The following is a 14,410-nucleotide window of genomic DNA, read 5'->3' on the forward strand; positions in this document are numbered from 1 at the left end:
GCACACTGGGCAAGAACCAACAGGCTCAAACTCACCCTCTGACACCAACCCACCACTCTCTTCTCTGGGCTTCAGCCTCCCCATCTGAGGCTGAGTGAGGTGTCAGGGACTCTTTCCAAGAAACAGCATTCCTTTGTTCTGACCCCAGAAGGCGCTGCCCTAAGAGACGAACAGCCTGAAGGGGAAGTGGAGCTGCACAGGCAGGTGAGCCCTCTGATAAGGACCACACCTCCACACCCTCCTTGTCCATGAACTCACCCAGGTCACACTGGCCCAGCCTCACAGAAACCAACTCTAATTGGAAGCAGGCGGTTGGTCAGTCACACTTCTCTTGGAGAATGCAGCTCTTGGGTCTGCTTTGGTCTCCTGTCTCCCCAATGCTGTCCCCTCACCTGAACCTCCAGTTCGTGAGTGTTCAGTGAATGGTGGGGTCAATAGAAGTTGTTGTGTGCACCTCATTTGCATGACTCAATTGTACAAACTCCTACTTGGACCTAAAGAAAGTTATTTACGTGGTCACAACAAGCCCTTTGGAGGAGCTACCCCATCAGCCTAGAAGGCCCTTAGCAGACCATCACATGGCATGTGCTAAGGTGTCTTTCACGTTCCTCAATCTTATAAAATACTGAAAATACGCACATAAAGGATTTTATGCTTTGTTACTTATTTTTAAACTTCACATAAGTGTTTGAAGTTAAAAATTTTCAGAGATGAATCATATTAGATCAGAACCCTGTCCTATGAGAATATAACGTCAAGTTTGCAGCGCCCTGAATATCGAGAACCCAAAGACGGAAGGTTATAAAATGGAATTTCCTTCCCCCTTAATCTCCAGAGCACAGTCCAGCGCTCAGCTTCATCTCAGGAAACGCACCCTCCTCTCTGCTTCCCCCAAGTCCACTCAAGCTCCTGAGGAGAAGAACATCAAGACCAGCACGAGGAGAACAGGAGGGGACATTCTGGTATGGAACGCGGAGACACAGGTGTTGGTGACAATGCTGAGAAAATGGATAGACTAAGAATGGTTCGGAGTACAATTTGGAGGAGAAACCAATGAGAACGACCCTTCTGGGGGGACATGGGAGAGGGGGAGGTGGGGTGGAAAGGAAGTGGTGTTAACAAACCCAGGGACAAGGGAACAACAAGTGATCAAAATCTGTGGTGAGGGGGGTGTAGCACGCCTGGTAGGGCGTGATCAAGCGTAATGTAACCAAGAGGAATTACTGACGCCCAAATGAAGGCTGAGCATGAGAGTGGAACAAGAGGAAAGGCAAAGGACGTAGAGAAAAGACCTAGGAGGCAAAGGGCATTGATAGAGGTCTAAATAACCGCAAGTACCTATGTAAATATATTTATAGAGAAGATGGAGAAATAGATTTACTTGTATATATTTATAAGTTTGGTATTAAGGTAGCATATGGACATTGGGCCTCCACTCATGTACTCCCTCAATGCAAGAATACTTGCTTCTATTCAACTGGCATTCCATGATGCTCACATTTCTGACACAATCGCTGAAGACAAAGCGGGTGCATAAGCAAATGTGGTGAAGAAAACTGATGGAACCCAGCTATTAAAAGGTATACCATGTAGGGTGTTAAAGACTTCAAGGGAAACACGTGGCCATCTAACTCAGAAGCAACAAAGCTAACATGGAAGAACACCAGCCTGCTTGATCATGAGGTGTCAAAATGATAAGGTATCAGGCCTCAAAGAACAAAACCATATCATTGTGCATGAGGGGGGAGTGCAGACTGGGACCCAAAGCCCATCTCTAGGCAACTAGACATCCCCTTACGAAAGGGTCATTGGGAGGAGACGAGCCAGTCAGGGTGCAGTGTAGCAAGAATGAAACATACAACTTTCCTCTCATTCCTAAATGCTTCCACCACCCCCATCACCCACCCACTATCATGGTCTCAAATCTACCTTACAAATCTGAATAGGCCAGAGGAATGTACTCTGGTACAAATAGGAACTGGAAACACAAGGAATCCAGGACGGATGATTCCTTCAGGACCAGTGGTTAGTGTGGCTGTATCAGGAGGGTGGAGGGAGGGTGAGGTCGAAAAGGGGAACGGATTACAAGGATCTATATATAGCCTCCTACCGGGGGGGATGGGTAACAGGAAAGTGGGTGAAGGGAGACATCAGACAGTGTAAGATATAACAAAATAATAATTTATAAATTATAGAGGGTTCATGGGGCAGTTTGGAGCCGGGAGGAAGGGGATAATTGAGGAGCGGATGTCAGGGACCATCGTGGAGAGGAAATGTTTTGAGAATTATGAGGGCAATGAATGTACACATGTGCTTTATACAATTTATGTCTGGATGGATTGTGATAAGAGATGCATGAGCCCCCAATAAAATTATTTTTTTTAAAGGAATGGCTCAGTGTTGACCATGAATGCAATACAATATGGTGGGATCTTGGAATGGACATTGTCCTTCCTTTTACCGCAATTGTCGTAGGGACGAATGAAAGAGGGACATGCAGGAAGGAAGAGTCTCAGCAGTACTTCGCAGCATGGAGAACTCTCAGTTCAGGATCTCTCCGTGGGCTGCCCTTAAAGACAGTTCGCCAGAGGGAGACGAGGAGCATGTGTGTTCTCCACATTGAGGTTTCTCTCCCATGTTGTCTTCCTTTTGTGGACTCCTCGTCATTGGAGGGCAACACCTTCCAGCAGCACGTGAATAAAGGAATCCCCCTGTACATCCTGAGAAGAGATTTCTTCATAACTAATGTCATGAGGGATCCCTTTGTCAGTAAGAATCAGCATCAGCTCACCTACAATTAGTGAGCCTTGTTATCAAGGATTCTTGAAAAGAATTCGGAACAAAGGGGAAAAGTTCACAACAGAATTTCAAATTCTCATGGGAGTAGCCTGTATGCAGGCATGGCAGGTGGATGAACCCCAAAACCATGTCCCCGAGATCATGCTAACAACTTTTCTATCAAAGGGGCTCAGACAGCTACTGAAACTAAACACAAGTTACCAAAACTGGTAAACAAGGTTTGCCATCAGACTGTGCTCATTTGAAACCCTTCCAAGGGAATTCCTTTGGGAGCAGCCACTCAAAAGCACGGATGGAAAAGTTAGAAAGCTGTGTGTTTAGATGAATGATGGAGTAAAAAAAAATCAGAAAAAAACTGGTGAGAACAGTTGAAGACTGTAATCCCCAGGACTAAACGTTACATGTGCATATTTGGGTACTGGTGTATTGCATGATCTCTGTAGAATCAACATAATACAGAGTTGAGTCTCCAAAAAGAATCAACATCTACATCAGGCTGGTTCCTTTCAGACAGAGATTAAGTCGACCTTCACTTTGTCACTTTTTCATGATTTCTGAAACGATGACACTCTCACTTCTCCGCTGGGACCTCATCTTTCGCACCTATCACCGAGCTCACAGAAACACGCCTCAGCCTAAGCAACGGGACAGAAATGGGGAAGGATCTGATCAAAGATGACATGCAATAGAGGGAAGGCTCCTCCTCCCCAGGCTCTCATGCTCACTGTTTCACTCTCCACAACCAGGAGAGGTTCAACATCCATCTCTCTGCAATCAGCGCCCCCCACCTCCAGGCTCCCCATCGGCTCCCACTGGGCCATCAAGCTCTCAGCTCCAAGCTCTCCTCTCCAACTCAGTCAACTCACAGGCCCACAGCTCCCCCTGGGAGCTCCCCACCACGGGAGCTCTCTTACTGCTCTCCACCCTCAGCCTATGCAATGTCCACATAGGAACTCCTGTTTTCTCACCAAGGTCCTCCTACTCTTAACTACATTACATATGCTTAGTGCTTCGGAGATCTTTGTTTATGTATGAGATTCTCATTGTGTTTTCCATAGTTTCTGGGTTATTGACTTCATCAGAATATGGACATCCAATTACTCAGTTTGTATCATGTTTTATTGCTGTTAAGGTACTCAATTCCATCTAATAACCACTTTGACGTCGACATTCGAGGTCTCTTTAACAATTTAGAAATATACAATTCATGTGGAATAAAAATGTGTCAGTGCATTGATTTTTCTTTTTTTTTCTTCTTTTACATTTTATTAGGGACTCATACAACTCTTATCACAATCCATACATATACATACATCAATTGTATAAAGCACATCCATACATTCCCTGCCCCAATCATTCTCAAGGCATTTGCTCTCCACTCAAGCCCCTTGCATCAGGTCCTCTTTTTTTTTCCCCCTCCCTCCCCATTCCCCCCTCCCTCATATGCCCTTGGTAATTTATACCTCGTTATTTTGTCATATCTTGCCCTATCCGGAGTCTCCCTTCCCCCCTTCTCTGCTGTCCCTCTCCCAGGGAAGAGGTCACATGTGGATCCTTGTAATCAGTTCCCCCCTTCCAACCCACTCACCCTCCACTCTCCCAGCATCGTCCCTCACACCCTTGGTCCTGAAGGTATATTCCGCCCTGGACTCCCTGTACCCCCAACCCTCATATGCACCAGTGTACAGCCTCTGTCCTATCCAGCCCTGCAAGGTAGAATTCGGATCATGGTAGTTGTGGGGAGGAAACATCCAGGGTCCGGGGGAAAGCTGTGTTCTTCATCGATACTACCCCACACCCTAATTAACCCATCTCCTCTCCTAAACCCCTCTATGCGGGGATCTCCATTGGTCGACACTTGGGCCTTGGGTCTCCACTCTGCACTTCCCCCTTCATTTAATATGATATATATATACATACATATACATACATATATACATATACACATATATACACATACATACACACACTTATATCTTTTTTTTTTTTTGCATGATGCCTTATACCTGGTCCCTTGGGCACCTCGTGATCGCACTGGCCGGTGTGCTTCTTCCACGTGGGCTTATTTGCTTCTGAGCTAGATGGCCGCTTGTTCACCTTCAAGCCTTTAAGACCCCAGACACTATCTCTTTTGATAGCCAGGCACCACCAGCTTTCTTCACCACATTTGCTTATGCACCCATTTGTCTTCAGCGATCCTATCATGGAGGTGTGCAGTCAATGATATGATTTTTGTTCTTTGATGCCTGGTAACTGATCCCTTTGGGACCACTCGATCACACAGGCTGGTGTGTTCTTCCATGTGGACTTTGTTGCTTCTGAGCTAGATGGCTGCTTGTTTATCTTCAAGCCTTTAAGACCCCAGTCACTATCTCTTTTGATAGCCGGGCACCATCAGCTTTCTTCACCACATTTACTTGTTCACCCACTTTGGCTCCAGCCGTTGTGTCGGGAGAGTGAGCATCATAGAGTTCCAATTTAATAAAAGAAGGTATTCATGCATTGAGGGAGTGTTTGAGTAGAGGCCCAAGGTCCTTCCGCCACCTTAATACTTGACCTATAAATATAGACACATAGATCTATTTCCCCATCCTCCTATATATATTTGCATGTACATGTCTTTGTCTAGACCTCCATGAATGCCCTTTGACTCCTAGCTCTTTCCTCCATCTCCCTTGACTTTCCTCCTGCCCTACTACCATGCTTCATCGCCGCCTGGGCTAGAGTATACCTCTTCTCTAAGCAACCTTACCCTTGATCATTTCCCACCAGGCCTGCCACTCCCCCTAGTGCATTGATTTTTCACCGAAATGTAGACAAAGGGATAATGCAACAGTCGGGGTTGGATTGTTTTCATCTTCAAATTAGGCCTAAGGCAGTGGTTCTCAACCTTCTCAATGCAGTGACATCTTCACACAGTTCAACATGTTGTCACCACCCGACCCCAACCATAAAACTACTTTTGTTGTTATTTCATCACTGAAATTTTTCTAATGTGATAAATCGAGCAACCCCTGTAAAAGGGTCGTTTGACGTCCCCAAAGTTGTCGCGAACCAGAGAATGAAATCCCCTGCCCTAAGGGGAACTTCATCAGACCTGCGTCTATTTTCCAACATTTTCAAACACGTAAATAAAAGGTCCCATAAGCCAAATTTATTGTGCCCTGCAGTTCATTTACATGCAATTTCTCATATCTAGCTCTTAAAAATCCTGACCTTATTTTCATCATCATTGTTCTGGATAATCAAAACACAGTGCTCTGTATGTGGACTCCTCCCCATGGAAGAATGACCTGGGGATCCGTCCATGGTACTGACAGTCCTTGCTTTGTTCTTTCCGCTGACACCCACCTAGGAACCTATGAAGTGCCTTCTTCTGAGACACTGCTCATAGATCCCCAAGCACAACAGAACGACCCACTGCCTGGCTCTGCACCTCCTCCCAGTAATGGTCATCCTAGAGCTCATGTTGCAGTCACCGGTCCACCCATCTTATTGATCGTCTTCCTCTTTTACACGGACACTCTCTTTGCCATGAGGGCTATCCCCTTGCACTGGTCCCTCATGACAAAATAGCTGAATTACTCACTTCTCAAGAATATTTCTTCCAAGATCAATTTGTTCTTGATGCTAAAAGGCATGTGATAATCATTATGTTTCAACCACACTCTACTCCAACTGCATGCATTTTCAATCTTTCCCATTCGTTGTCTAATTGTCACATGCAGGTGAGATGTCTGAAAATACCATCACTTGAGGCACGTACATCCAGGTAGCATCTGTGCACTTTGATCCTTCCAACACCTCTTATCCCCAGATTTCCCCAATCCCATGCTGTCTCTCTTTGCTTCCTGCTTCTATGGGTGTCGGTTGTGAATCCAGAGAAGCGGATATCATTCACCCTTCGAACTCTGTTCTTGATGGTACATATTTCCTGAGGTTTGCTTTCTTTATTTTGAAGTGTAAACCACTCTAAGTTTGAAATCTTTTATTTCCATCTGCTAGTGCGTCAGGTCCTCTTCCATGTGACCAAGCCCGATGTGGCATTAGCGAATCACAGGTTCTAAAAGAACCTTCTTTCAGCCCTGAGAACTCAGCATTTCGTCATCATCAGCTCCCCTGACTGTTTGCTCAGCATACAGACCCAATAAAAATCATCAGAGGATTTAACCCTGACACACACTTATGGTAAACCAGCAGTAGACACTCGCTCTCCTTTAACAACTGCATCTTCATCTTTGTATTGATTCACAAGAACAAAATTACTTGCTCTAGAATGCCCATTTTTATCGTTGCCCCACAGCATGTGAAATAAATGCCTCTGCAGGGTTGATAAACCACAAGCAAGCTTCTTTCGGATCTTCTCCATTTCCCTCTACAGCCATCTGATATCAAAAGTTATGTTTCCTGTTCCATTTCCTCTGCTGAATCCCATTTGGGTTTCCAGCAGCTCCATGCCAGTGGACAGCTGCAGCCCTTGTTACACGCTCTCCAGTCACATTTTACTTTTATTTGAAATTCTTTTATCATTTCTGAAATCCATTTGGTCAGCCTTCCCGGAATACGGACACAAATACACACCTCCTCTAGGCACTGGTCCACAGAGCTGTCTTCCAAATTTCTCATCACAGACGGGAGAGCTACTCTCCACTGTGTCAGTCTCTTGAACATCTGTATTTGTATTTGGTCCATTCCCGGAGCCCATTTTTGGCTCACTCCTTTGGTGATGCTTGAACGCCTTCATTCAGAATGATTATTTCTTGATCATGCCTCCTGAAGAGTTTCAATGTGAACTTCCCCTTTGGGGACAGTGACTCTGGGTGTTCCTTCCACCCTTTATGAGACTTCCTTCATCATTCAACAGGTGTCTACAAAACCCTCAATCTTGCAATTGAGCCTTGAATTTTCCCTTCAGTGTTTGAATCTTCTGAAATGCCCAAGTCTCTTGTCCCTTTTGTTCTGCTAACTCCTACTTTGCGCGGATCTTTCTAGTGTTTGGTCTCCTCAAGCTCTCTTTGAAATTTCCTCTTTGACTTGACCACTTGTTCTGGTCACATTAGCTACTCTACGTTCAAGAGCAAATTTCAGATCCTCCTCTGACATCCTAATTGACCTTACTTTTCATTTGTCTCTTTTCAAATAACTTTTTGCTTGCTTCATGTATGGTTTCATTTGTTTTAAATACAATTCTTATTTTTGAATCATTTTATTGGGAGCCCTTACAGATATCATAAGATTCCATAGTTCAATCACATCCTGCAGGATTGTACAATTGCTTCCACAAATAGTTTAAAACATTTCGTCCTTCTTGAACTCCTTGATATCGGCTCACTTTTATCCATTCCGCCCTCCATCCAGCTCTCAAAGAATACTAATTCTTTTTTTTTCACACGAACAATAGATTTTTTTATGTTTTGTTTTTGCCTGATCTTATAAAATCCAATGTATCGATTCACATATTGTTCTGTTGCTCCATTCCATCAAGTAGGATTTAAACTCATCGATGCTATCAGGTCCCCATTCCCCCAACACACCCTTTCCTGTACCATCATGGAACCCATTACTCCTGCTACTGCTTCTGAAGGGTTATGTACCTTGACTTTCCTTTACCAAACAATCTTAAATATACAAGTGAACATGCACAAATCTGACATTGTGAATGAAGTAAAACAAATAAACACCATATTCATAGGGGGAAGAAATGTTAAAGAACCAGAAGATCATTATGGGGTTCAGCAGTGTCACACCTCACCCTGGATTTATCATCCCTTAAGTGTGGCCCTTCTGAGAGGACTTCCAATAATCTCACAGCTGGATTTAGGGTATCCACTGCATCGATTTGGTAGCTTGTTTTTGAACTTATGATCCCTCCTCCCATCAGCACTTCACGGGTCACACAGGCTGTCGTGTATCTTCCACGAGCTTGTGGTTTCTAGCTAGTTGGTCCCTTGTTTCACTTCAAGACTTTAAGACCCCAGATCCTAAATCTTTTTTTAGGGGATAGCGCGAACGCAGTCTCCCACTATCACAAAATCTGCAGTCAAGTTTCCCACATTTGGGGAAATCGCAAGGGTCAGCACACCCGGAGTGCAATGGGGGAGTCTCGCTCTGGGAAAACCACCTTAGTGATCATGGTATCACCCCTGCCAGGTAATTATGCCCTTATATCTTTTAATAACCGGACAACATCCCTTCCTTCACCCCATTTGCTCATGCACACATTTTATCTACAGCGATTGTGTCAGGAGGGTGTGTACCATACAATGCCACCGTATTAGAATAAACCTTTTCTTGTACTGAGGTAAAATTTAAGTGGAGACCCAAAGTCCATCTGCTTCCTTGTTGCATTGGCATATGCATACATATGTAAGTACACATATATGACTTCTCCTCTCCTCTTTTTACCTTCTACCCCACTATTATATTTACCCATCATTCACCTCTCGGCTATTCCTCTAAGGTAAAATTTGAGTGATCAGGAAGATCAGGACAGCTGCCCATTCCTTGTCATCAATTTTGGAACACTTACTATTCGACTGTACCCATCACTGTTGACTCACCGCTCATCTCCCCCTCACAAACACACATGCCCCCACCCCCAGGAACTGTCGATCCACTATCTTTCTGCTTAAAGTTGCCTACCTTGTATAAGTAGCTACCCTGAGCAGCAATATCGCCCTCAAGGATTGGTACTCTGGTAGGAGGTCTACTCTTGCTCTCCATTTTCTGTAGAAATATAAACAATGTCCTCCCGTTAGGGCTGGTTAGTGCCCTGATCCCTCATTGCCACCATTTTTCTTCCCGCCCGACTCTGTGGGGCTTCGAGGGAAATGAGGGCAGAGCGGGGAGATAGATGCCTTTCAGAACAGGTGCTATCTACATCTGTTTTGATAGTGTATGCATCATTAGGTTTGATCTCGCACATGCCAGAATATCTGGTCCTCATCCTAGGAATTGTGTGCACTGTCTTTTCCCTTGTGCCCTTTCTGCTGATTGAACTTACCTCAGTGGACTCCAGGTGTACTTGACGTTCAGTGCATGGCTAACGTCACTCAGTATAATATTCACTCACTCTTTCCATGAGATTAGGGCTTTCATCGTTTCTTCACTCTTTGAAGGATGCATAGTGTTCCATTGTCTGTATATAACAGAGGTTTTTTATCCATTTGTCTATTGAAGGAAAATTAGGCTGTTTCCAATGTTTGTGATTGTACACTGCAATGGAATGAATATTGGAGAGCAGATATCTGGAGATGATCTGTTTCTTATTTCTTCTGGGTATATATCCAGTAGAGAAATTGCAGGATCGCATTGTACCTGGATTTCCACCTATTTTACGCATCACCAAAGCGCTTTTCACAGTGGCTGTCCGTGTCGGCAAGTCCACCAGCAGTGAATAAGAGTTCCTATCTCACCTTGCCTCCTTCAACATTTGTGATTTTGTTTTTGTGAATTGAGCTACCCTTGTGGGTGTTACATGGTATCTCATTGGTATTTCTTTTGCATTTCCCGGTTGTGTAAGGATCCGGAGCATTTGCCCATCTCTATATTGGTTCTTTGCATTTCTTCCTTTGAGAATCTCCTGTTCAAGTATTTTGCCCACCTCCACACGGTGGGCTGTTTATTTTGTTTGTTTTTTCTTCTTGTAAGTGTGCGAGATTCTGTAGTTTTTAGAAATAAGTCCCTTATCTGATATGTCATTAGAAAATATCTTTTGCTAGTCAGTCAGCTCTCTTATTACTCCCTTGAGAAAATATCTCCATGTACACAAGTATCTTTAGTAGGTTCCACTGTTTTACCTTCCTCTGGGTGTGTATCCTTCATTATTGCTGGTAGTCCATGTATTCTCTGCGCTGATGTCTTTAGCTTTGTCCCAATTATCTCATTGACAATCCTGATAGTTTTGACTTTTACCTCCAGTTCTATGATCCCCCTTGAATTTCATCTTGTGTATGGAATGAGGTAAGGATCTTGTTTCATTTTTCTGAAGGCTGAAGTCCAGTTTTCCCAGCACCATTTGTTGAAAAGGGCATCTGTTTGCATTTTATATTTGGGGGACTTTGTCAATGATCAATTGTGTACAGTCTGTTGTTTTTATTTCTGGGCTGTTCATACCCATTGGTCCGAGGACCTATCATTAGACTATCACCATGCTGTTTTGACAACTGTGCCTGGATAATGCATTTTAACGTCTGGGAATGCAAGCCCGCTCATTTTGGTTTTCCTCCTGAGGAGTCCCATGACAATGCTGGGGTCTTCCCTTAACATATAAAATAAGCTTTTCCATTTTTTTTGAAAAATGAGGCTGGAATTTGTATCTGGATAGCATGTAATTTACACAGTGCCTTAGTCAGAATTGACGTATTCACAATATTGAGCCTTCCAATTCGTGAGTATAGGATAGTGTTCGTTTATGAAGATTCCTATTTTTCTAGTAATAAGGTACTGTAGTTTTCTTCACACAGATCTTTGGGGGGGGCAGATGAGGTAGGTACATTCATGCAATTTCAGTTTATTAATGGCAATTATGAAGGGTATTAGCTTCTAGAAATATTTTTGTGTTACCTCCTCTGTGATGTGTAGCAATCCAAATGTCTGCTGCTTGCCAATCTTATATGCTGCCTTCCTACCATATTCCACTATCATTTTAAGCAATCCTATGGTGCAGCCTTTGGGTTCTCTCCATATAAAATCATATAACAATTATGCCCGGGGTGAGGGAGGAATAAGCAGTGGATATTAAGGGCTCAAGTAGAAGGCAAATGTTTTGAGAATGATGATGGCAACAAATGTACATATGTTCTCGACACAATGGATGTTTGTATAAATTCTGATAAGAATTGAACGAACCCCAATAAAATGATTTTTAAAGGTTATGTCCTCTGCAAATAACAGTATTTTCACTATTACTTTCCCAGAACATATAACTTTGATCTACTTTCGTGCCTTATATTATTAGCTAGCACCTCCAGGATGATGTTGACTAGAAGTGGGGTATCCTTGTCTGGTCCCCTATTGCTATGGGAATGTTTTTGTCTTCCCTGCAGTGGTTGTAATGCTGGCTGTTAGTGTTTCACTTATGGCTATTACTATATTTATTTAATCTCAAACTCCTATCGTCTTGAATGTCTCTATTAGGAGTGGGTGCTGAGTGCTGTCAAATGCTTTTTCTGCATCTAGTGTTGTTATCACGTGACTTGTCCTTCGTGATGTCAGTGAGAGGGGTAATAATGTGGATGGCTTTTCAGATCATGAACCATCCCTGCATCCATCCTTCAATCCCACTTGGCCATGATAGTTTTGTTTTTTCATATACTTTTGCATGCCATTGGCAAAGATTTTTGTTAAGGATTTTTCCATCTATATTCATTAGAGATATCAGTCTATAGTTCTCTATTCCGGTGGGATCCTTGCCGGCTTGGGTATCAGTGTTATACTAGCTTCGTAGAATGTGTTTGGAAATTTACTGTCCTTTTCCATGTTCTGAAAGAGGTTGTGGGGGCTTGGCGTCAGCTCTTCCCTGAATAAATGGTAGAATTCTCCTAGGAAGCCCTCTGGTCAGGAGCTTTCTTTAGTTGGTAGGTCCATGATAAGCTTATCTATCTCTTCTTTTCCTATGGGTCAGTTCAAGTTCTTGACATCTAATGACATACTTTGGAGAGGACGTATTTTTCCAGGTATTTTTCCATGTCCTCCAAACTGATGAATTCCTTGGGGTACAGCATTTCATAGTACTTTTTAATAGTCTTTTTATTTCATTGGGGTCCATTTTGAATAAATCATTCCATTGGGGCTCATACAACTCTTATCACAATTCATACAGACATCAATTGAGTAAAACAACCTTATCCATTCATTGCCCTCATCATCCTCAAAATTCTCCTTCCACTTGGGTTCGTGGAATCAGCTCATTTTCCTTTTTTCCCTCCCTCCTCGCTCCCCCCTCCCTCAGAACCCTTAATAATTTATAAATGATTATTTTATCTAATCGGCGTCTCCCCTCACCCACCTTCCTGTTGCCCATCCCCCAGAGAGGAGGCTCCATGTAGAACCCCGAGATCAGTTCGCCCTTTCTACACCCTTCCCTCCTGCTGTCGCCACTCCCACTGCTGGTCCTCAGGGGTTCATCCGTCCGAGATTCCATGTGTTTCCAGTTCCCTGCTGCAACGCTGTGCATCCTGTGGTCAAACCAGGTCTGCAAGGTAGAATTGGGATCATGATAATTGGGGGAAATGGGGTCCATTTTAATTTCCCTTTCATTCCCCCTTTCTGAATATTGACGTCTGCCACATCCTAACTTCTCCTGGGTTTGCTCACAATTTGCCCAATCTCTTGATACTTTTAAAGAACCACTTTTTTTTTTTTTAAAGAACCCGCATTTTACTGGGGAGGAGATGAGTCACTCAGAGTTCAGTGTAGCAACAATGAAACTCACAACCTTCCTCTAGTTCTTCAACGCTTCTTCCCCACCACCTCCCCAATTATCATGACCCCAATTCTACCTTGAAAAACTGGTTAGATCAGAGGATGCACAGCGGTAGACTTGGGATCTGGAAACACAGCAATCTAGGACAGATGAACCCCTCAGGACCAATGGTGAGAGTGGCAATACCAGGAAGGAAGGGTGGGTAGAAAGGGGGAAACCGATCTCGGGGATCTATATCTAACCTCCTCTCTGGGGGATGGACAACAGGAAAGTGGTTGAAGGGAGACGCCTGGCAGTGTAAGATAAGACAATAATTAGTAAATTATTAAGGCTTCATGAGGGAGGGGGGAACCAGCGGAGGGGGAAGTGATAAAAGGAAAATCAGCTGATTAGAGGAATCCAAGTGGAAGGCTAATTTGGAGAATAATGAGGGCAACGAATATATAAGGGAGCTTTACTCAACTGATGTATGTATGGATTGTGGTGAGTTGTATGAGCCCCAATAAAATGATTTATATTGAAGAAGAACCCGCATTTTACTGAATTTATTTTTCCATTCTTTTTTTCCCACTCATTTATCTCCATCATGATTTTCATAATTTTCTTTTGCTATTAAAGGACTATTCTGTTCATTCTGCCCCAACGCTGAAATTTATGTGAACGAGGATACACCATAAGTCTATTTCTTTTTCATTTGTGCGTTCATCACTATCAAGTATCCTCGGATAAGTGCCTTCGCGATGTCCCAAAGGCTTGGCTGACTTTATAATTTTGTCTAAATTGGGTGAATACCCTGAATTTCTATGAAGTAAGTTATTTTGCCTCCATGTATTTGCCCTCGTGTTTTTGGACTTTCTTGTGTTGATTTCCAGCGCTCTGGCCTAGTGGTCAGAGAGAGGGAATGGTGTGACCTCTGTATGTGGGAATTTACTGAAGCCTGACTTTTGTCCCAACACGTCAGATGACTGGGTTTCTCCAGTCAGTCACGGAAGACACCGGGACGCCTCCGTTCTTGACTTCACTCGCTTCCGCAGTCCTCAGTTCTAACGAATCCCAACAAAATGAGTTGACACCGGGGCTGCAAACACGGCTTCAAACATAACAACTGTGTAGAAGACCCAGGACGGTGAGGGTCTCGGATATACAGTGGTGCTGTCTTTCAGAACCAACTAAGGCAGGTAACAA

At 43.6% G+C, this 14,410-nt stretch overlaps 1 non-coding gene across 1 annotated transcript; it reads right to left on the reverse strand.

Moving 5' to 3' along the window:
- Positions 1–8,793: 8,793 nt before the first annotated feature.
- LOC142432978 (U1 spliceosomal RNA) lies at positions 8,794–8,957 on the reverse strand. Its single transcript, XR_012781049.1, has one exon. It is a non-coding gene; the product is annotated as a U1 spliceosomal RNA (small nuclear RNA).
- Positions 8,958–14,410: the final 5,453 nt, after the last annotated feature.

This window comes from Tenrec ecaudatus, chromosome 18 (assembly GCF_050624435.1).
Source record: "Tenrec ecaudatus isolate mTenEca1 chromosome 18, mTenEca1.hap1, whole genome shotgun sequence".
NCBI lineage: Eukaryota > Metazoa > Chordata > Mammalia > Afrosoricida > Tenrecidae > Tenrec > Tenrec ecaudatus.